This window comes from Geotrypetes seraphini, chromosome 9 (genome assembly GCF_902459505.1).
Source record: "Geotrypetes seraphini chromosome 9, aGeoSer1.1, whole genome shotgun sequence".
Classification (NCBI taxonomy): domain Eukaryota; kingdom Metazoa; phylum Chordata; class Amphibia; order Gymnophiona; family Dermophiidae; genus Geotrypetes; species Geotrypetes seraphini.
In genome coordinates this window covers 169,238,979-169,263,312 of record NC_047092.1, presented here as the reverse complement: position 1 = coordinate 169,263,312, position 24,334 = coordinate 169,238,979, and the positions used below count along the sequence as shown (strand labels likewise).

The 24,334-nt window shown below is 44.0% G+C and overlaps 1 protein-coding gene across 5 annotated transcripts in view; it reads left to right on the top strand.

Moving 5' to 3' along the window:
• MECOM (MDS1 and EVI1 complex locus) overlaps positions 1-24,334 on the top strand; it is a 759,237-nt gene that overhangs the window by 588,061 nt on the left and 146,842 nt on the right. The window contains exon 1 of one of the 5 annotated variants that reach the window (XM_033957748.1): positions 22,753-23,184. The exons of 3 other annotated variants lie outside the window; for them this stretch is intronic. The gene's annotated coding sequence lies outside the window, so the exon portion shown is untranslated. Of the gene's footprint in view, positions 1-22,752; positions 23,185-23,442; positions 23,464-24,334 lie in introns of those variants that run through there. One more of the 5 variants, XM_033957749.1, reaches the window with a different exon arrangement.

The following is a 24,334-nucleotide window of genomic DNA, read 5'->3' as shown; positions in this document are numbered from 1 at the left end:
GTTTACCGCGGTTATCCACGGAGAAGGGAACGGTGATGAATTTTGTCACCGTGTCATTCTCTAATGTGCATCATTGTTACTCACTCTCTGTCTTGAAACCTTGCACGGGCTTCCTTCTGCTTGGAAAACAAGACAAAACCAGCACTTAAATGTAAAGGATTGACACGACATCCTCTCCATAAAACCTTCCTCACAGCTCTGGACCTATTGAAAAATAATTCTTGCATTGTGAATGCATCAGAAGTTAGTGGCACACTCTCTGCACTACACATTAGGCCAGGGGTAGGCAATTCCGGTCATCGAGAGCCGGAGCCAGGCCAGGTTTTCAGGATATCCACAATAAATATGCATGAGATAGATTTGGATCTCAAGGAGGCAGTGCATGCAAATCCATCTCATACATATTCATTGTGGATATCCTGAAAACCTGACCTGGCTCCAGCTCTCGAGGTCCAGAATTGCCTACCCCTGAATTAGGCAATGGAAGGTTAGATCAGTGGTTCCCAACCCTGTCCTGGAGGACCACCAGGCCAGTCGGGTTTTCAGGATCGCCCTAATGAATATGCATGCCTGGCACCTCCATTATATGCAGATCTCTCTCATGCATATTCATTAGGGCTATCTTGAAAACCCGACTGGCCTGGTGGTCCTCCAGGACAGGGTTGGGAACCACTGGGTTAGATGACTTGCTCAAGATCACAGCACTTCACTTCTGATTCCAAAGAGTACAGAAACGATTCTGATGTGAACAACAACCTAAAGCAGATTTCCAAGAGAGCAGCGGAGCACAGGGAGGTCAAATAGGTGGCTCAAGGTCATGCAGGAAGGGCAACTGTGTTGGGATTTGAGTTTGCTAATCTCAGAAGTCTCAGGTTTCACCCTTAAATCAAAAAAAATCTTCAAAGCAGATGAATCATTCCATTTGTGCTGTCTCTTCTATCTTCAGTCCACCATATGCAAACAAATCTCTGTAATCTGTAATCACACATTTTCCTAATTAATTGCATTTGTAGCACAGTGGCTACCTTTACACATACCAGGCATCAAGTCACTGTCAACAAAGTCACACCTCTACTGATACCACCCCTGTGGAGTTGTCTACAGACTATCAGCGAATAAGCGATAACATTTCACTTTCCAAAGTAGGGTTACCATATGGCTCCAGAAAAAGGAGGACGGATTGAGTCATCCGGGTTTTACTTCCATTGCCTTCAACAGAAGTAAAATCCAGATGTCTCAATCTGCCCCACTTACTTCCATTGCTTTCAACAGAAGTAAAACCCGGATGTCTCAATCCATCCTCCTTTTCTTGGAGCAATATGGTAACCCCAAGATAGAATGCTTCTGCAGAGTCTCTGGGGAGCACCCGGAGATGCTGTTACCCAGTTCCAGGCTGGAAATTTTTGTTCAGCTCTGGTTTTACGCTTACATTCCTAGTAGTGTGGGATTTTCAGAGTCTGATCCTGCGCTTTGAAAGCAGTGCTGCAAGTCCCATAATGCACCAGGATGGGGTGGTTAGAAATCCTGGACTGGCCCAAAATCTCCAGCCTGACATTGGCAACTTGGCATCTCTGCATTAGGGACGTATTCTAGGCAGTGGTTCTTAAACCTGTCCTGGGGGGATCCCCAGCCAGTCAGGTTTTCAAGACATCCATAAAGAATATGCATGAGCGAGGTTACAGGCATGCAAATTTCACTCATGCATATTCATTAGGGATGTTTCTATATTTTATAGGAAACTTCATTGGCTGCCTGTAGAGAAACGTATAAGAACATAAGAAATGCCTTCGCTGGAGCAGACCCCAGGTCCATCCTGTCCGGCGACCCGCACACGCGGAGGCCAATCCCAGGGTTCCCTGCAAAGACCTTGTTTACCCGTATCCCTCAATGTGGTTTGCAAGAAGGTGTGCATCCAACTTGCCCTTGAATCCTGAAATGGTGGCCTCCGACACAACCCCCTCAGGGAGAGCATTCCAAGCATCCAACACTCGCTGTGAGAAACAGAACTTTCTAATATTTGTATAGAGTTTAAACTGTTTGTCTGATTCATCATACCTCAGCCATCACACCTCCGCCTTGAAAACACCCTTGACAAATTCAAAATAAAACTTAAGGGGGGTGCTATTTGGAAGGTTGCTCTCTGTGGGGTATATAAATGGTCAAGGGAGATAACTTTTATTTCAGAAAGCATGTATGATATGTCATAAATGCATTATGCAATATTGGTTGCAGACAGAACTCCTAGTTTTGGCATTGGAGGAACCAACTACATCGTTTACTTTTATTTGAGTTTTGGGAGGATCGTCCTTCTCCTAGACGAACTCGTCTCTTTATGCAAATTTGGGACCCCTATATTCAAAAACTTTCATCTAGAGCACAAAGTTTGATTCTTAATTAATTACATTGAAGCTTTTGGAACCTTCATTGTATCCCAAGACCTGGCAATCTATGTCACCTTCCATCCTGGGGGGGGGGGAGGGAAAAGAGGGGGGGGGAGAAAGGGTGGGATAGAAAGGCTTGGACAAGTTCCTGGAGGAAAAGTCCTTAGTCTGTTATTGAGAAAGACATGGGGGAAGCCACTGCTTGCGCTGTATCGATAGCATGGAATGGTGCTAGTATTTGGGATTCTAGAATCTTGTTACTCTTTGAGATTCCGGAATCTTGGTATTCTTTAGGATTCTGAATGGAATGTTGCTACTCTTTGGGTTTTGGCCAGGTACTAGTGACCTGGATTGACTACCGTGAGAACAGGCTACTGGGCTTGATGGAACATTGCTCTGATCCAGTAAGACTATTCTTATGTTCTTATAGGGTAGGTCATATAAAAAATTTTGGGAGGAATGATAGAAATATGTATGGAAATATCAGAATTGTGAAATTATTTGTAATGAATATTTCTTTGTATTATATTATTGTGTATTTACTTGATTCCTTCAATAAAATGTTATAACATAAAACTTAAAACCTTCCTACAAGATAAGAACCTTCCCCAATTACATCTAACGATGAACAAGAACCGCTCTTAAGAAGCGATTTCCCTTCCCTCCTTATTCTTCGCCTGCCCTCTTTACCTCCCTTTATTTTTTATTTGTTAACTTCGATGTAATTTTGAATCTTTCCCTTTCCCAGTCCCTCTCGTATTCAGGAAGCTGCTCAGCACCGAGCAGCAGCGCCAAAGCGCGCCCCTGCTCGGTACTGCTCAGCGACTGAAGAAGCCAGAACTCGGGGCAGCCACGGAAAGCTCGCTCCTGCCCGCTGCACCTCTGGGCCACCAGGGATTCCAGCAGCAGAGGAGGAAAGACAGACAAGGTGCAGAGCCTGGCGGCCCGGCGGAGGCCTGCATTAAGTACGGTATATTAATATAAACCAGAAATTGACTGAAATTTCGGTGTCAGGTCAAAAGTGCGCCGCGACAAAGGCGCGCCCAGACAATTGAGCGCAGCGCGGAGGCGCGCACCGCTCTAAATTACTGTTTTTAGGGCTCCAACGGGGGGCGTTGGGGGGAACCCCCCCACTTTACTTAATAGACATCGCGCCACGTTGTGGGGGCGTTGTGGGGGGTGTGGGGGGTTGTAACCCCCCCACATTTTACTGAAAACTTAAATTTTTCCCTGTTTTTAGGGAAAAAGTTCAGTTTACAGTAAAATGTGGAGGGTTACAACCCCCCAAACCCCCCATAACGCCGGCGCGATCTCTATTAAGTAAACTTGGGGGGTTCCCCAACAAAACCCCTAAAAACTGTCAGAACCCCTAAAAACTGTAATTTTGTGCGGCGCATGCCTCTGCGCTGTGCTCAATTGTCGGCACGCGCTTTTGTCTTTCGCGCCGTTGTCTATGAACCGAAATTTCAGCTCATAATTTTGATTAGCTGCGTATAAGACGCATCCCATATTTTAAGCGTATTTTGAGGGGAAAAAAGTGTGTCCTATACACCGGCAAATACAGTAACTCTTCTTAACGGTAGCTCACATTGATTACTTCTCCCCTAAATGAGTTATTTTTCTGCGTTTTATGAAGCTTTTACTAAATCCAGCTCCTCTCGCCAATGCCCTCCAACTTCTGAGGGATTTATTTGTCTCAGATAATACAGGTATAGTAGCAGAGGAGCCCCTAGGACCGCAAGGTGTTTGGCGCTACTCCACTCTATTCAGGCAATCATGTCAGTGCAGTTGTCAAAAGTCCCAAACTAAGTGGACATTTAATCAGGTGGCCTTATAAAATCACAGGAATTCGATTTTCAGATAAACCGTAATGAGTTACTGTTGTTCCAGATGAATAAACTCATCACCTCCTTGAGCAAAGCATTTCACAGGGGGGGGGGGGGAAAGCCCCACTAATAGCTATGATTAATCCTTGTCCGACTGATAGATATTGCTTTCAATTGCAGATGAATTAGTCGAAGGCAGGCTCCACAACTACTGCCAGTGTGCATTGCCGGGGCACGGGTCTTACGTGGCATTCATATTTGGGGGGTATTTTTTCCTTTTTTTAAAAAAAAATCTTTATTCTTTAATAACAAACAAAGTGCATATAAAAATACAACAATTGGCACCAAATAACAGCACTTATTACTAACAATAATAATATAAACCTCTTTCCCCCCCCCAACTTCCCTCCCAATCCGGATATGTGTAAAACTCATTAAAATGGAAGGCTTGGACTATTCATATTTGGTTCTTACAGTTCATAGTTTCAAATTCTTCAAATTTTATGCCCATAAAGGGGTAAATTCTCATTATTCCACTTGATGGCCAAGAGACAGATATATACCAGACGTGATAAAGTAAAAACTCAGGGCCAAGTACAGTTTTTAAAATAGCCTAAGCTTCAGTATACAGGATGATTATATGAGTAACTGCATTAAGATATCCTGGTTGCTAGGTTATGGATTTTTGACAAAGTGGCTGAAAATGTTCCAGATCGAACTGCTATTGACTAGCTGTGAATTTCTTAATATCTAGTCAGTCCAAACTGGTTTCTGTCGGAGTGTTTTAAAGCATCGTTTTCATGTTCCAGAGAGTACTCCTTCTTCTGGTCCTCCCCAAGTGGAAAATGTTATTTTTATTCCTCTCTTTTTATTCTCTCTCTTTTTCTCTTTCTCTTTCTCTTTCTTTTTCTTTTCCTTTTCTCCTTCTCTCTCTTTTCTTTCATCTCCTTCTCTATTCCTTTGCTCTATTCCCGTTTGGTTTGTTCCTCCCCCCACGTTCCTTTATATTTCCTTTATATTCCCTTTTGTGTCATGTATGTTGTGCCAAGTATGTTAGTCCCTTGTGTTTTATAATAATTACTTTGTACATTTCCCCTTTATATATATATATATATATATATATATATATACAATACTCCCCTGATATTCCAGGAACTCCCACGAATGTTGAAAAAACCGCAAATACGATTTTTAGCAGGGGAGACAGGAGAGGGCAGCCAGAGAAGCAGGAGAAGGCAGCCGGAGCGCCGGCGGAGTGAAGGAAATCACTCGCAGTGTACTCCAACCTCCTCTTCCTGTACTAAAGTCGGGCCTCACCAATCAGGACCTGCTTTGACACACAGCTCCTGATTGGTGAGGCCCGTCTTTAGTACAGGAAGAGGCGGTCAGAGCATACCGCGAGTGATTTCCCTCATTCGCCGACGCTTCAGCTGCCCTCTCCTGCCTCTCCGACTGCCCCCTTCTGCCCAGTCATTCACAATCAGAAAATACTGCGAATGACCGGGACCATGAATCGCGGACCGCAAATTTACAGGGGAGCACTGTATATATATATATAATTCTATATAATTTGTATGGAAACCATGGCTTTTTAAGCAGTATATCAAGTAAAATGAAAACTTGATCCTCAAGTAGGACTTCACTGGTCCTGTTGGAACCAGAATCAATACTCCTTCCCCCTCTTTTACATAGTGACATAGTAGATGATGGCAGATAAAGACCCGAATGGTCCATCGAGTCTGCCCAACCTGATTCAATCTAAAAATTTGATAGGTTTTTTTTCTTCTTCTTAGCTATTTCTGGGCAAGAATCCAAAGCTCTGCCCGGTACTGTTCTTAGATTCCAACTCCTGAAATCTCCGTCAAAGCTCACTCCAGTCCATCTACGCCAGTGGTCTCAAACTCAAACCCTTTGCGGGGCCACATTTTGGATGTGTAGGTACTTGGAGGGCCGCAGAAAAAAATAGTTAATGTCTTATTAAAGAAATGACAATTTTGCATGAGATAAAACTCTTTATAGTTTATAAATCTTTCCTTTTGACTAAGTCTTAATAATAGTATTGTAATTAATAGCTAAAGAGACATATGATCAAGAAACTGTTTTATTTTACTTTAGTGATTATGATAAACATACCAAGGGCCTCAAAATAGTACCTGGCGGGCTGCATGTGGCCCCCGGGCTGTGATTTTGAGACCACTGATCTACACCATCCTAGCCATTGAAGCCCTTCCCAGCCCATCCTCCACCAAATGGTCATATACAGACCGTGCAAGTCTGCCCAGTACTGGCCTTAGTTCTTCAATATTTACTATTATTTTTGGATTCTAGATCCTCTGTGTTCACCCCACGCTTTTTTGAACTCTGTCACCATTTTCGTCTCCACCACCCCTCTCGGGAGCGTGTTCATCAACCTCTCCATTGTACTTTTTTATCGCCGGCCCGTAGCTGGGGGGGGGGGGGGTTAAATTAGATTATGCTGCTTACCAGGCCCTTTAGCAGGGGCTGAAAGTAACCCATCATTATAATTTGAACTTTGTTTAAAGTTTCTCAGAAATGAGTTTACCTATGCAAGATTATCATAGTTTAATATCAAAGGTAGATATATGATAGGAATCGAGAACTGTTTTGTTAAGAAGAATTGTATTAATGATAAGATCGGGGGAGGGGGAGGGGGTCACAATTAGCTGGTACTAGGGGTGGTTTCCTTTGCAACCACCTACTGAAAGAACTGATTACAAAATCAATTCTGTCTTTTATTCATCTCCAGTAGCCCTTAGGTGTGAATATTCTTAAATCTGTTTAAGACTGGCATTAAGTGTGGGTTGGAGTAATGCCATGGCTCCATTATTTCCTATTAGAGTGATTTCGATATATGTAAAACTATTTTACCCTTGGGGAAAATTAAAGTAATCGAGAACAAATCCCCTTCCTGTATGCTATCAGATATCACAACCCCCCCCCCCCCACCCTCCCCAAATGTTCACAGCCTTCCCCTATTTTAAAACAGCTTGTAAACTGTCTCATACAGAAGCCACCTCTTCTGCCAGCTGTGGCGCGCCCCTTTCAAAATCAGCTTGGGCCCACCCTTAAATTTGCCTCTGGTCTCTCTCTGTCTCTCTGTCTCTCTCTCTGCACACGTCTGGAAACAATTTTGTCATATAGGCAAACACATATATAATATGCGTGAGACCAGGTGTCCCCGAAGCTACCTAATTAACGCATATGCAAAACAAGTGTACATTTGCGCTCATGGCCCATCTGAAATGGTGACTCAGCACCAGTTTCACGATCTTTCTCCAGCACCCTCGTGCATAACAGATCATGCACTTCCTAGCTACATTCTGGGATCCTGCCAGGTACCTGTGACAGAGTTTGGTCACAGCTGGAAACAGGCGGCTGAGCTAGGACCTTAGGTCAGACCCAGAATGGCAATTCTTATGTCCTTTCACGCTGTAACGAGTTCCACCACAAAGGACAGATCAACGCCCATGTCTGCCATACGCTGCTTTAAAGAACAGATGGTATAGATCAGGGGTGTCAAACTCAATCACATAAGGGGCCGAAATCTGAAACACAGGCTAAGTCGTGGGCCGAATTTTGGGCCACATTTTTTATTAAGATACTTAGGGTTCCTTTTATTAAGGTGCGCTAACCAATTTTACGCAGCTAAATGCTCACCTTAATAAAAGGACCCCTTAGTCTTAGTAGAAGTATAGGGTTACAACCTCTCCAACCCCACGCCGGCTCTGTGATGTAAACAAATTTTTGTATAAAATACTTTTCCTCTCTCTTTTGGGTCCTAGTTCACGCCTGCTGTCTAACATCAGCTCTGGCAGGATACACATTTCAAATCTGACATATTGTAATCACAAAACAGAAAATAAAATGATTTTTTTTCTACCTTTTGTTGTCTGGTCATTATTCAAATCATGTTGTGGTCCCAGGCTCTGGTTGTCTTCTGATAACTCGCTTGCCAGGGTCTCCTTCCTTTCTCTTCCCTCCCTTTCCTTTTGGCCCGAGATTTGGCCCTCTGTTCCTTCCCTCCCTCCCTCCATCCCGGCTTCCCACTCTCACATTAAAGCAGCCTGCAGAGAATCGCCGGTCATCTGTAGTGATCCTAGCAAGCTGCCATCGGTCTCCGCAGCACGTTCCCTCTGCCTTGGTCCTGCCCCTCCTCTGACGTACGGGACTGCGGCAGAGGGAACATTCTGCTGAGGCTACAGCAGCCTGTTAGGATCGCTATAGCCGACCAGCGATCCTCTGCAGGCTGCTTTAATGTGAGACCGGGAAGTTGGGAGGGAGGGAACGGCGGGCCAAATCTCAGGCCAAATCGCAGGCCAAATTTAATTAGCCTGCAGGCCAAACTTGGCCTGCGGGCCTAAGTTTGACACCCCTGGTATAGATGAAGTAAAGTTTCAAGTTTATTAAAAAAAAATTTTAAACCGCTTAATCAAATTTCTGGTTCATAGTCAGTCGCATGCGAGACACCAGCGCGCCGACAATGGAGGGCAGACAATTCAGCGCAAGACACCAGCGCACCGCGGGAAAACTTAGTTTTAAAGAGCTCTGAAGTGGGGTGTGAGTAGGGAACCCTTCCACTTTACTACATAGTGTTTGCGCTGCTGTTGGGGGGGGGTTGGGGGGTTGGAACCCTCCATTATAGAGAAAACGGAACTTTTTCCGATTTTTTTTTTGAAAAGTTCCGTTTTCTCTATAATGTGGGGGGTTGCACCCCCACGCCCCCCAACGGCAGTGCGAACAGTATGCAGTAAAGTGGAGGGGTTCCCTACTCACACCCCACTTCGGAGCTCTTTAAAACTAAGTTTTCCCGTGGCGCTCTGGTGTCTTGCGCTGAATTGTCTGCCCTCCATTGTCGGCGCGCTGGTGCTGCGCGTGCGATAGTCCTGTCACCAAATTTCTAAGCGGTGTACAATATAAAATTTACATAAAAACAGAATAAAAATCAGGGGTACTGGATAAAACAAAAACATCTTAATAAAACACATAATAAAACAAATGGACTTACTTCAAACAATAGGAGAGAAAGGGAAGAACTACAGTCATAAAAGAGAAAGCGAAACGAAAAAGGAAAATACAATAGTTTATAATAATAATAATAATAACTTTATTCTTATATACCGCCAACAATCTTGCGACTTCTAGGTGGTTTACAATAAAGAGAAACTGTACAGACAGCGAATTACAGAGTATAGCAGTGTACTTCTGATAATAGGAACATTAATGATAATAACAACAGTTCGTATGCTGCAGGGCCTTGAAGTGCCATGCGGCTTACAAAGAATTGGAAAAATTCCATAAATTGAATGGGGTATTCATAGTTTGTGATTGGGGGTTTAGGTAAAAAAGCATAGCTACAAGGAACATATAAACTAGAAAAGGTTTATTTCCAGACATTACAGGGAGGGGGGAGGGGCAGTGGTGTAGCGAGCGTGAGAGGAGCCCGGGGCGGTGGCATCCCTCCCCCGCCGCGCGACCGCGTCAGCTCTCCCTCTGACATCGTTTCCTGGAAGTGACGTCAGCAGGAGTTGCGCAGTCTCTATTGATATAATTGCTAATGTGCTTAGCCTGTTTTCTGGTTATTCTCTCTATATTTTTAGGCTTTGCTGGTAAGATTCCATAATTTATTCCTCTTTATAACGTATTAGAACGAACCATTTCATACGGGAAGTGGGGTGGGGTATCTTCCTTTCTGCTGTTGCTGGTTGTCCTGTGGGTTACCATTTGCTCCTCTGGCTGGGGGGATGTGGTTGCTTTTTGGCTTGTGCTTCATATTTATACTGTATAATGTGACTCTCTATTCAGGTAGGACAATTTTTGTAACTCGCTTGTAAATATTGAATCTTTCTACCTAAAAGGTGTGGAGTTTTGATTTTCTTAATTAATCCTGTTGCCTCTTAAATGCCTATGGAATTGAGCAAGAAGGATTTAATATACAGTAAGGGCTCCGTTTTTAGCACATGCGCTAGCCAAAATACTACCGCAATGCTCAAAAGGAGGCGGTAGCGGCTGACGAGCGCTCTGCCACGCGCTAAGGCCCTAATGTGCCTTTGTAAAAGGAGCCCTAAATGTCTTGGGTAATATGCACTAAACCTCACTGAAAAACCTGCGTTGCAAAATATTCAAAAATAAATTACATGCAGAAAACGAAGGAAGGAATAAGCTCTCACTGCCAAATTCGATATAGTACGCCTAAAGTTAGGCACCTCCATCGGCGTGTCTCGCCATTGCACGCACCTAACTTACAACATACCCCCTGTACAAAACCCGCGGAAGTGGTATTTAGCGCAGGCCGGCGTGCTGAATGCTCTGCGCTGCTTCCGACACTCATAGGGCTCCTTTTACGACGACGCGTTAGCGGTTTAACGTGCGTAATAGCGCGTGCTAAACGGCCGGCCGCGCTAGCCGCTACCGCCTCCTCTTGAGCAGGCGGCAGTTTTTCAGCTAGCGTGGGGGTTAGCGCAGGATGAAAAGTCCCATGCGATAAAGCCGCTAACGCGGCTTCGTAAAAGGAGCCCTTAGGTAGACCTTAAAGTGACATCCTGAGTTAGAAATTGGTGGTGTAGAAGGGTAGTGGTATGCATTATTTCTCAAGCCTGTCTGGGAAACCTCCAGATTTTCAGTATATCCTCAACTAGGGCTACCAGATGGCTCCAGAAAAAAGAGGACCGATTCCATCAATGGAGGCAAAACCCGGATGTCTCAATCCATCCTCCTTACTTCCATTGCTTTCAGTGGAAGTAAAACCCGGATGTATCAATCTGTCCTCTTTACTTCCATCGCTTTGAGTGGAAGTAAAACCCGGACGATGCTTGTCTGGGCGGCTGTATCCTTACGCACACAGACGCTCTTAACATTGACAGACTCTTGCATAGGTCATCTATTCTAGTGTATACTTATGAAAGGAATTTTTTTTAAAAATAAAGTAAAATCCTGGAATCTCTCATGGCACATCTGGATTCTCTTTGGGACACACCACTTTGCCCTGGCACACGGTTTGAGAGACACCGAGATAAGACAACAGGAAAAACCAGGACACTTGGGTACGTAGGAAAAAGGGCGGTCTGCAGAAAGAAGGACATAATATTACCTTTGCATCAATCTCTAGTGAGACCTTGGAGTCCTTTTACTAAGGCTCGCTAGCCGTTTTAGCGTGCGTTAAATATTAGCACGCGCTAAACGCTAACGCGTCCGTTATATCCTATGGACGCGTTAGCATTTAGCACACGTTAAAACGGCTAGCGCTCCTTAGTAAAACGACGCCCTTGTTTGGCACACATTTTGGGAGACTCACCGTCAAAGCCTATAAATTGGATGGAGCTAGTCCGAAAGGCAGCTACTAAAATGTTCAGTGTCTTCATCATAAAATGTTCTAAATACGAGATTCTTGGGGGGGGAAAAAAAAGAAAAGTTTGATTGACCTCAAGGCAATAGATTCACAGGAGACAGGTCTATTTCAACCGAAAGGTAACTGGGATGAAAGGTCACAGGATGAGGGTGAAAGGGGAATAATCAGAGGACTATTTCAATACATGGGATAGCGTCACGGCTAAAGTGCCGGAGACAGGGACAGGATCTGAATTCAAGAAACACGCTCTTTTTAATTTGTATTGATTTCTTTTAGGTCTTTTATGCTCATTCTGTTGACTGTCAATATTACATGAATTAGGATTTCAAATGTGTTTTGATGCTATCATTGTATTTGTTTTATGAATTAAGTTTGATATGTATCTTGTTATTTCACTTGATAAAGATTATGATTTTGTTCTGATACTAAAGTATTTGGGTTTTTTTATGAATTGTGATGTTTGGTTTGCTATTCAAGCTAATATATTTATATTTAAATAATTTATATTATGCATATCCCACAATTCTATGCGGATTACAAATTATTCAGGTACTCAAGCATTTCCCCTAACTGTCTCGGTGGGCTTCCGCTCTATTTAATGTACCTGGGGCAATGGGGAGTAAGTGACTTTCCCAGGGTCACAAGGAGCAGTGTGGGATTCGAACCCACAACCTCGGGATACTGAGGTTGTAGCTCTAACCACTGCACCAAGCACTCCCAATACTGTGCATTGTTTAATGGATATGTTATGTACATTGCTTTGAGCTTTATATGGTACTTAATTCAATTCAAATAAACAGGAGAGGAAGGCATGAGTAGACTGGAGAGTCCTACCTTCTATTTATGTCATCAGATTCTAGATAACATTGAAAGGGTTAAGAGCCATGGGTTTGATATACTACCTTTCTGCGGGTGCAACCAAAGCAATTTACATATATTATATGAGGCGTGACATTTAAATTCATAAACTTGCCACCATGCGCTTACGTTGGCAGCACTGTACAAACAGTTCAGTAAGGTTTCATAACCTTACATCGGTGTCTCACAACTGGGTTTGTGTCGATGTGTGGTGGCGTCTTGCTCAGTGGTGTTCATTATGGCACGTTTTTGTGTTCTGTCGCGAGAATGTCAGAGCTTGAATTAGAGCGACGACCAAATGTTCGATTTCTTGTTAAACTTGACAAGAGTGGAAGTGAAATCGGGGACATAGTAGTCCAAGTTTATGGGGATAATGCCATGATGAAAACGGCAGTGCACAAATGGATTAAACGCTTTATCTGAGGGGAGAGAAAGCGTCACTGATGAAGAGAGATCAGGGCGGCCAGTAGCGAGCAGAACTGATGAAAACACTGCAAAAAATTTGTTGAATTGTGCGTCAACATCATCGGCTGGCTGTGAGAAGCGTAGCAGACCAAGTAAACGGCGATAGAGAAACAGGAAAATCTCAACTGAAAACCTTGGCATGAGAAAGGTGCGTGCAACAGTGGTCCCTCATGGCTCTTGCATCACGACAATGCACCAGCTCACATGGCACTGTCGGTGAGGGAGGTTTTAGCCAGTAAATAAATGACTGTATTGGAACGCCCTTCCTACTCACCTGATCTGGCCCCCAGAGACTTTTTTCTTTACCCAAAGATAAAGGAAATGTTGAAAGGAAGACATTTTGATGACATTCAGGACATCAAGGGTAATGCGCCGACAGCTCTGATGTCCATACCAGAAAAAGAGTTCCAAAATTGCTTTGAAGAGTAGACTAGGCGTTGGTGTTGGTGCATAACTTCCCAAGGGGAGTACTTTGAAGGTGACCGTAGTGATATTCAGCAGTGAGATATGTAGGATGAGTTCATGAACCAGACCTCCTGTGCAGGCACTTTATCTGTCCCCAGTGGGTTCCAAATCTAAGCTTTGTACCTGGGGCAATGGAGGGTTAGGCGACCCATAAGGAGCTGCAGCGGGAATTCAGCCCGGCTTCCCTGGCTCATCCATGTGCCTCCCATGGGTTGCACCTGATGGGATTTGAGAGCACATTGTTCTAGAACAGCAGGCAGCAAGATGGGTGTGCAAATTCAAATTGGAACCAATTAGCTCTAAGTTATTGGCACTAATTGGCTCATTTGCCAATCTAGTTGGGCACGCATCTTGGACTGGCACCCGGTGCCACCTGTACCCCCTCTTCTACGAAACTGCGCTAGCAGTTTTTAGCGCGGTGAGCCGCGCTGCTCCCGACGCTCACAGAGTTCCTATGAGCGTCGGGAGCAGCGCGGACCATTCAGCGCGGCTCTCTGTGCTACAAACTGCGAGCGCAGTTTAATAGAAGAGGGGGATAGAGTCAGGAGGAAAATGCTGAAGCCAGGACAAGAAAATGTCAATATCAAAATGGATAAGGGGAGGATGAGGGGAAAAGGAAGGTGAAAGAGGGAGAAGGCATAAAGACGACCAGAGGTTACAGCTACTGGTAGAAGGATGAAACATTTAGAAATTTTACTTGCATTCTCATAGCTAGGAACACACATCAAATTTGAATTGCCCCCTCCCCCCCCAAAAAAAAATATATATATATATATTTTTTTTTTTTTTGCTACAATCAATAATAAGTAAAGAGTTCATCAGCATCAATAGCAAAATATTGGCCAAAATGGCTACTACCCCACATTGTTTACAGTGGAAATGTACATTGGCCTCTATGAGTCATAAATGGATGACTGCTGTACCCAAGGGGATTACTAATCGCTTGACATAGGATTATGCTGGGTGCCACAGGCTTGATTATGAGCAATTTCCAAGCACACCTTGATAAAATTACCTCCTATCAATTTCAGAAGGAAGCTCTCTTTGGCAAAATGCCAGAACCATGGTGACTGTTTACCTTGGATGAGAGACTGAGATCGTACTGAACATATCCTGGTTTAGGAATGAGGTGCGTAACTAATGCACTTGGAGACATTGTCCTCAAGAAAAAACATGCACAAAGTGTGTATGTGTGTGGGGGGGGGGAGGGTCAGTGGGGTTGAGGGGGCACAGAGTCAAGTTATCAGTGCTGGTAGTAATGCAAAGAGTGCCCAGTTTGGGGATCAAATTATATTAAAAGAAATCACAACTTCTCGTATAACCTCTTACTGGATGAATGTGGGTCTGGGATGAAATTCGGACTTTGTTTGAGGAAGAGGAGTGTGAATGACGTCTGCACCAGTAGCTAAAGAGTAATTCCTCATCCATACCCTCATCACCTCTCGCCTAGACTACTGCAACCTGCTTCTCACTGGCTTTCTGCTAACCATCTCTATCCCCTTAAATCTGTTCAGAACTCTGCTACATGCCTCATATTCCATCAATGTTGCTATGCCCACATTACCCCTGTCCTCAAGTCACTTCATTGGCTCTCTATTCATTTCTGTATACAGTTCAGTCTTCTCGTAATGACCTACAAGTGTATTCGCTCTGCAGCTCTTCTGTTTCTCTCATCTCTTCCCCCCTCCCCCTGTTTCCCAGGCCCTCCACTCATTGGGTAAGTCTCTCTTATCCGTACAGCAGCCATTCAGGAAGAGGCACGGGGCCAGCAGGAGCGCCAAAAGCTCGCGCCTGCCTTGAGTACTGCTCTGCCGCAAGAGATGAAGCGGCAGTCATCCAGTGAGAGAGAGGCAGGAGCGTGGAAAGCTCCTGCTGATACAGCACTGGACTGCTGGAATTATAAAAGGTACCATGGGGGAGGGGGGGGGCGCTGCCTGCCTGCCTGCTTGTCAGCCACTAGGCCTGTCTGCCTGCCACTAGACCTGTCTGCCCTGTGCCCTGTCCCGGCCTGCCACTAGACCTGCCCTGTGCTCTTTCCCGGCCTGCCACTAGACCACCAGAGGGGAACAGGGTACACCGTTTGGTTCAGAATTTTTTTCTTGGTTTTTCCTCCTCTACAGGTAGGTGCGTCTTATGGTCAGGTGCATCTTATAGAGTGATAAATACAGTAATTAAAAAAATGTAGTTAGGTGTCTAGATTGGCAAGGTGTGCTGATCTAGGTGCCTAATTTCAGGAACCATTTATGGAGTCTGGGTTTAAGTGCCACATGGTCAATAGATATAAAATAGGATGCTCAGCATTTTTTTTATTCTGGGTTAATAGTTAACATGCAGTAAATGCAAATGTTCACCGCTCTGACCTGTATTTTCAGTAATGGTGGTATATCAAATACTAAACAGAAATAAACCTGCCCACTCTCAGCCCGCGTCACATCCCCTGACACCAAAAACATGTAAGGATACTTTTACTCGGGGGTCCTTTCACTAAGGCGCACTAGCCTTTTTAGTGCCTGCTAAACGCTAATGCATCCATTATAGTCTGTGGACGCATTAGAATTTAGTGCGCCGCCTTAGTAAAAGGACCCCTAAAGCTTAGTGCATGTTAACAAAGTTTTTGTGTCGGGGGGGTGACATGGGTGGAGAGTGAGCATGGAATGTGTTCGGCAGTTAACACGCTGCGTTTACTTTACATCAACCTAACACCGGACCCCCTTTTTCCCTCCTAAATAGACGGTACCCTAACCCTCCAATTCTGTATATGGTGACTTAAGGTGTGCATGCACAACTTACCCCCTCTTCTACGAAACCGTGCTAGCGTTTTATAGCGCAGAGAGCCACGCTGAAAGGCCCGCGCTGCTCCCGATGCTCAGGAGCAGCGTGGCTCTCTGCGCTAAAAAACGTTAGCGCGGTTTCGTAGAAGAGGGGGTTACTTGTTTAACAAGCCTAGCCGGCTCTGATAATTGGCAATTGATGCCTCATAATTGAGACTAACTGGCACTTATGTAAAGTTATGTGCTCAACTTGGTAGGCGTGTTCTATAAAGTGCCAGTTTTAGTGTGTGAATCTGAAAAGGGGGTGTGGCCAGGGGAGGAGACTGGGTGGATCGTAGGCATTTCTAGAATTTATGTGCACTGTTATAGAAAACGTCCAATGTTAGGTGTAGGGATTTAGGCTCTGAATGGGTGCACCTGAAAGTTATGTGACACACTGGCACTTAGCTCGATTCTATAAGGAACGCATATCTTTTACAGAATCGCATTATGTGCCATTCTAGTTGGTGCAGATTTTTTTTGGTGCTAAATACAGATTCGGGCCCTAAGAGGGAAATTCTATAAATGGTGTCTAAAATTAGACACCAGTAGGTGCCCTTCCGGGGCCCATTAATTCAGAAACGCTATTTGAAATGGCAAATAATGTTAAATTTAAAGCACCTACCCAGCGGCCAAGAAGGCAAACAGGATGCTAGGAATTAGTAGAACAGGGACGGTTAACAAGACTAAGAATGTTATAAAGCCTCTGTATCGCTCCACGGTTAGACCTCACCTGGAATATCGCGTTCCATTCTGGTCTCCTTATCTCAAGAAAGATACAGCGGCACTGGGAAAGGTTCAAAGAAGAGCGGCCAAGATGGTAAAGGGGCTGGAACTCCTCTCGTATGAGGAAAGACTAAAGAAGTTAGGGCTCTTCAGCTTGGAAAAGAGACGGCTGACGGGGAGATAGGATTGAAGTCTACAAAATCCTGAGTGGAGTAGAACGGGTACAAGTGGATCGATATTTCACTATGTCAGAAATTACAAAGACTAGGGGACACTCAATGAAGTTACAGGGAAATACTTTTAAACCCAATAGGAGGAAATATTTTTTTTCAGTCAGAGAATAGTTAAGCTCTGGAACGTGATGCCAGAGGATGTGGTAAGAGTGGTTAATTTAGCTGGGGTTTTTGTTTTTTTTTCTAAAGTTTGGACAAGTTCCTGGAGGAAAAGTTCATAATCTGCTGTTGAGACAGTCATGGGGGAAGCAACTGCTTGCCCTGGATCGGTGGCATGGAATGCTGCTACTATTTGGGTTTTTGCCAGGTACTTGGATTGGTCTCCGCGAAGATGGGATACTGGGCTGGATGGACCATCAGTCTGACCCAGTAGGGCTATTCTTATGTGCCTAAGCAAAAGGCACCTCTGGAGACACTGACTAATGCCTACCACTACTGTAGGTGTGGTTAATGCCATAAATGAGGTTAGGCACCACAAAATACCTACATAGGCACGATTTATGGCAATGATAGGCCCCTACATTTCCAGCGCCTGTCTTTCCCAGAGGTGCAATTCTCTAAACGATGTCACTTTTTAGGTGGCCACTGATATCAGCGCCATTTAGAGAATCTGGACCCAAATGCTTCCGGGTTAACTGGGATTAGATACCGCCCATTAATCTGAACGTTACAGAATGGCCTTTAGTGCAAAATAGAGAGAACAGCTCTTATCGATGCCCTGTTAAAAAAAAAAAAAAAGATGCAGTAAAATCCCCCTGTCGAACCCCAATAACTAGAAATGTTACCATGGTTTAGTGAAAGGGCTCCAATATCTCAAAACCATTTATCACTAGAAAAATTGAGAATCTACTTTAGCATGTAAGTTTTTTTTAAGTTCAGTAAGTTTTATTAAAGTTTTGTAGAAAAAACAAACAAACATAAGCATAAACAAATAACGCAATCAATACAGTATAGTTCATGTAGAGGAATTACAATTGCATAGACCAAAGCACAGGTTCATGAACACAATATAGTACATATGTCTAGCATGTAAGTTAAATATCGCAAAACCATAGGGGAGCTCCAGCAGCTAAACGTTTTAAAAATGCTCAGCAGAAGACATGCACAGATCTGGCAACCCCCAAGCTGTAGGCAAAATAATGGAGTGAGATAATTCTGAAAAACACACCCTGCCCTCCCTAAAAGACACCGATATTTGTAGGAAATCAACCCCTCTAGCAGGTCTGGCAAGCCAGACTGACCCCGGCAAATGAAAATAATCAAAAGTAATTAGAAGCGTGCTGGACTGCTCCTCGGAGATCTGTGCAAGAGAATAAACATGCCTCAGTCTTCAGAACCACTGGGAAGGCCCATGTCGGAGCTGTTAGGTGACCTGACCTTGTCCACATAAAGATGTGATTTATGAAGTGCAGGGCATAGCGGCAGGGCTTCTGTCTTCTCTAGGAGGACCAAATTACTGAGCTGGAGATTAACATGCTTTCAGTCGGGCCTATTTCCAGACCGAGGGAAATTTCTGTATTTACTTTCCTTTTGCCTTTAATTTCCTCTTTGTTTTTTTTTAACAGCTTTTTCCAGACTGAAAGAAAAAAAAAAGACCCGACAAAGTGTGATGGCAAAGTTGCACTTTTTCTTTGGTATAAAACAGTGGTCTCAAACACGCGGCCCGGGGGCCACATGCGGCCCGCCAGGTACTATTTTGAGGCCCTCGGTATGTTTATCATAATCACAAAAGTAAAATAAAACAATTTCTTGATCATATGTCTCTTTAGTAATAAATTACAATATTATTATTAAAACTTAGCCAAAAGGAAAGATTTGTAAACTATAAAGAGTTTTACCTCATGCAAAATTGACATTAACTGTTTTTTTCTGAGGCCCTCCAAGTACCTACAGATCCAAAATGTGGCCCTGCAAAGGGTTTGAGTTTGAGACCACTGGTATAAAACATTGCACTTCTTTACATCTGTCTTTCGGTTCCAAAAAGTGCAAATGAAATCTAGGAAAAAGAAGGATCTTGGTGTGACAGAGGCAATCATTTGGCACATATTATGTACAGATGAATAAGGCTAGCTTCTGAAAGGGGTTTATTTTTGACATATAGATGCATAGATTAGACTGGGCTGTGATCATTTATATATCATGAATTACCATGGTGCATAACTTTAATAGCACAGGAAAAGCTTGGTGTAATAAAAAAATAAGCTGGACGAATCACTTGAACTGATTTTAATTGCATTAAAATCGCTGCAGTACAAAACATTTGAGGTGACCATTTTTCCTCTAAACAACAAAAAAAAAAACCTTCAAGACTAAGGGCTTCTTTTACAAAGGCGCGTTAGCGGTTTTACGTGCGTAATAGCGCACGCTAAACCGCTGGCCACTCTAGCCGCTACCGCCTCCTCTTGAGCAGGCGGTAGTTTTGGGGCTAGCGCGGGGCTTAGCGCGTGATTAAAAGTCACCTGCGCTAAAGCTGCTAACACGGCTTCGTAAAAGGAGCCTTAAACGTAAACATATTTTTGAATCCAGCTGGCTGCAACCCAAGGGTGGTTGTTTTTTTTTTCCACCCCTCCCCCTCTCAGTCTTTGCAGTTATGTCTGTCCACAGGAAGCCTATTAAAAGTGGACACTGCCATTATTTCATCTGGATTTGGTCGGGCTGGTTTTATTTGCTTTAATGATGTGCTGGAATGCGCCGTGCCCAGAGGGTATCCATTAGCAAAACTGTAGCCCCACACTTTTACTTCTGGGTCGTGCTTGAAGTTAAAAAGAGGCATCAATTTACAGTCCACTGGGAGCATCGAGCTGGCTACTAACTTCTGCCCACCGTAACATATTGGCCTATTTTTAAAACAAACAATCCCAAATGAAGACAGCAGCAGCGGTGCGAGCTGGGGGCTCCAGGAAAACTCTTCAGTTGCCAGAAAATAAAGCCTCAAAGTTGCAAGAAAAAAAAACAACAACAACAACCTTAAGATTAAATTCCAAGGCTGAGGAGTGGGGAGGGGGGGCTGGGGGGGGGGTGTTTGTCCGGGACACTCCAAACTTGTTATTGCTTTGTGTGTGTACGCGCGCAAAGTTTGGCTTCTGAGGTTATTAACTTGACTATAAAAAGAGCCCCCTCTCCCCACATCGTTTCCCATTATATGGATTAGATAGAAACTCTTTGAGATAAGGACTATATGGTCATTTGCCACTAATACCCCTCCAGTACCTCAAGTATGGCCAGATAGTGATTTCTACAACCTGTGCAAATGGCTTGGGTGCAGACTGGGCCGGGGCTACCGAAGTGGAGCATCAGTACATTGACATGAAAAAGGGGAGGGGGGGGAGAAGGGGAAATAAGTGAGAAAGGAGGATCTGCTATTCTGAATAAGGTAGTGCTGCTGCAGTGACTGGCAGGGGAAGGGTATCCTTGCTTCTGTGAGGTCTGTGGTTGCTACCGGTCTGCTAGTCCCTGAACGATTTGCAGCATCTTCGGGTCTTTCTAGTGGAAATCCAGCGCACACTGCCATCTACTGGCAATAATATGCATTACTAGCAACCCAAATGCCTAGCTTCTGCCCCAGCCACACTGACTCCTCCTCCTTCCCCCCGCTCCCCTCCAACTCGCTTTGCCCTTTCCATGTAATCGTACGTTAGCCAGGGCATGCTACTGATACCAAAAGCCCTTTTGTTTATCCCCTAACATTTCCTCCTTTTCAGTGCAGCTTTGTTAAAGGTGGGGGGGGGGAAAGCTTCCTATCAGAGGGCTGGATCAGTGCTACGGGCTCTAGCAATCAGTTTCTCAGATTACTTGTATTTAATACACAATGCATCATAAAACAAATCCCTCATCCTGACAGGAAGAAAATAGAACAGCTCATAGTTCGAGCTGGTCCAATTTATGGCTGAATTAAAAAAAAAAAAAAAAAAAATGCTCCAACAATGGGCAAGTTGAGGAAGGACAGGAAATCAATGACCAGCAAACCGGGAGTTCTCTGAGGTTCTCAAGCACCAAACTGGATGGGAATCTTGTGGCCAGGTTGTAGGTTATTTACAAACGATTTTTCCTGTCCTACCTAGTACCACTGCTCCGCGATTTTCTTTCGAACAATAGCCATTATCTGAAAGAGCCGTCCAATGTCCCAGATAACAGACCGCTGAGAAGAAAGTGGGCCCTTCCCTTTCCAAATCCATTACGATACTTCGGTGTGAAAAATAGATTTTGCTATCTTGGTTTTCTTGTCTTGATGTGGGTGACGTTTCTGTAACTCACGCGATTTAAAATAATAATAATCAAAAGTTGATCTGTAAAACATTATACTAATTTTTTTTTAATAATATATCTTTCAGCTCTGCTAAACCAAATTTTGAATGGTTGTTTTTTTTTTACGATATTAATACTGAAAGAGGCCGAAATCTTTATTTTAAGGTCTCTTTGAGTCCCCCGACTTTTTTTTATGTACCTGCTGGATAATTCCTTTTAAAGACCTTTTTTTAAAAAAAAAAAAGTCATGCCCTTAGAAGTAATTGCCGAAAGGCATACATCTTAATTTGAAAGATGAATCGTTTGCAATTTAGTCCAGATGATTTTAGTCTGAAATGAAAATACGACTAGAATCCAGCGCTTTAGAATATATATTAACTGACTTTCTTATAACAATCTGCAGTGTTTATTTTATTTTTTTAATAAGATTCCGCTTGGTGGATGTATATAAATATATATATATATTTTTACTTCCTGGCAATCAAGCACTGCGAGCAACTTTGGAAAATCGTGGCTCACTGTTCGACCAAATTAACCAAGCCCATGACTTCTAATATTAACGCTCAAAAGTAATTTATTTTCTTCACGTCTGAATATTATTTGTTGGACAAGTTATCCGTTTTAAGTTCTGCGTTTGTAACGCGGTAGTTATGTCCTGTCAGAGATGTAACCCTCTCGGAAGGAAACATCTGCCCGGCTAAAGAGGCCTGTTCAGTTCAAAAACGGAAAGATTGTAAAAAAAAAAACAAAAAAACGACTTTTCTAGACGCGCAGTCTAGTTCAACTGAGAAAGGGGTGGATAGGACAATTCCACGAGACTATCACCTTGTTTTATGGTCTCCAGCGCTATTCCACCCTCTTAAGTAAGAAGAGAATGCGCGCGCAATCTGCCTTCTATTTTAAAAAAAAGAATCATTGAAAATGATAGCAATATACCTTGGAATCTGGATTCTACAACGGTAACACAGACGGGCACGGTGCACCCACACGTACGTTTGGGCACATTGCGACTTTCCTGTCAAAAAAGAAATCGTCCCACCCAAGAGCTCCCCATTGGTTGTTCATTCCATGGCTGAAAATCAACATGTCGTAGGGGATGGCGCATCCATAATCATTCTGTCCTCTAGGACTCCCGGGCGACCTTTTAGTGACCTCTCTCGCCAGAGGAGGCTGCTGTCACTTTAAGAATTTACTGAAAGAGGAGCCTCTGTCTGGCTTCCGATTCACTTTGTGGCCGGGGAGATTGCCACCTTTTTTTTTTTTTTTCTCTCTCTCTCCTCTCTTCCTGGATGGCCGAGCAGATGCACTTTAAAGAGACAGTTCACGAAATCCAAACCTTCACAGCCGGACGGGTGGACTAGCCAGAGGGGGCGATCCCGAGAGGAAAACAAAATCAGGGCCGAGAGGCGAGTGGCTCGGAGGCAGCCAGAGCGGGGATTACAACCCAGTTCCCTTAGGGCCAAGGAGAAGTTGTCGTGTCCTGCCCCAAACTTGACTCGCTCACGTCCGGCTGGTAACTGAAGAAAGTGAGAAAAGGAGGAGGAGGCGAGATGGGGAGACTGGAGGGGGGATCGGCACAAGGAAATACTTCTCTCTCTTAGGGCGCATCCCTTTTGCACGTCTAGGATCGCGGGCGAGAAAACTTCACGAGGCGAAATCCAAGGAGACGGGGGCGAATTGGAAACAAGACAAGAAATGTTTCGAGGATCATCCCCCCCTCCCCTCCCCCTTCCAGGCTTTCACTTACGTTCAGACCATCCCGTGCTTGTTTTTAGTGCCGTGAATTGAGCGTGGATTGTACGTCTAAAGGTAAGAGGCGCGCGCTGAGGGGCCGCTGCTGCTCCGGGCTTTTTCTCTCTGTCTGATTCGGGGAGGTTTCATTCCTTGCTGGCCCCGGGGCTTGTGGTTAGCTTTGGCGCTTCCTTGTTCCCTTTTGCGGGCGCTCTACCCTCCCTCCCTCTCTGTTCCTCCGGCTGGGTTCCAATCCTGCAGTCTGTCTGCAGCGTGTCTGGCTTTTCAGGGATTTTAGAGGAAGCTGGAGGAGATTGTTGGCAGGACGCAGCTTCGGCACACTTCCCCTTTAAGGAGGTTCGATCCTGAAGTTTTTTTTTTAAATCTGTTCCCAGCTATTTGTTTATAAATCAATAGAGTCGCTTTCCTACTTCAAGAAAACGAGCGAAAAACCAAAGGGGAGAAGGAAATAACCAGCCAATGCAGCAAACTCGTGTTTCCTATAATGTGAAAGACATTTGCTGTGAAGTTTTCCAGTCTTAATGAAATATTTTGTGCAATTGAAATATATATATATATTTTTGTACTCGCTAAGGCGTCTAGAATTCTTCTTAATAATAAAATTGTGCATGCCAAAAGTTGCAGTAAACCCTTTCCTATATGCTAGAATAATTATGATGTCAAAGAATTTGATTTTCTGTTTGGCTCCTTTAGAAAACAGAATTATACATCAGAAGAACCGGTACATGAAAAACTTCTGATACTTCTTTCACATAGCTGAAAAGTTTTCAAGGTTAGGACATTTCCAGGTGCTCCGGCCCCATATTCTTGGCTTTGGAATTGATGTTCCCTCAGCTTCCGTGCCGTCTGCAATCGCTTTTGCACCCTTAATGCCCAATTTCAAGTGCCATATAGATATATCGTTTGCATTAATATTAAGAATGATGGTGAATTACGTTTTCATGTTTGAATCACTAACATCCATAAGGGGCCCAGCATCCTGCGTGGAGGGGGCACCGTGTGAGGGCAAAAGCTTTTGAGACTACAATCCAGGCTTGAAATGGCTATCTTAGTTCTATCCTGTTTCAGATTTCTCTGCACCGAAATTGGCTTAAAAAAAGTTCGTCAGATCGGAAAAGTTGACCGATAGAATCCGCGGCCGGGCGATGCAGAAAACATTTCATAAGCTTATATAAACATCTTTAGCATTCATGTAATCACTTTTTTT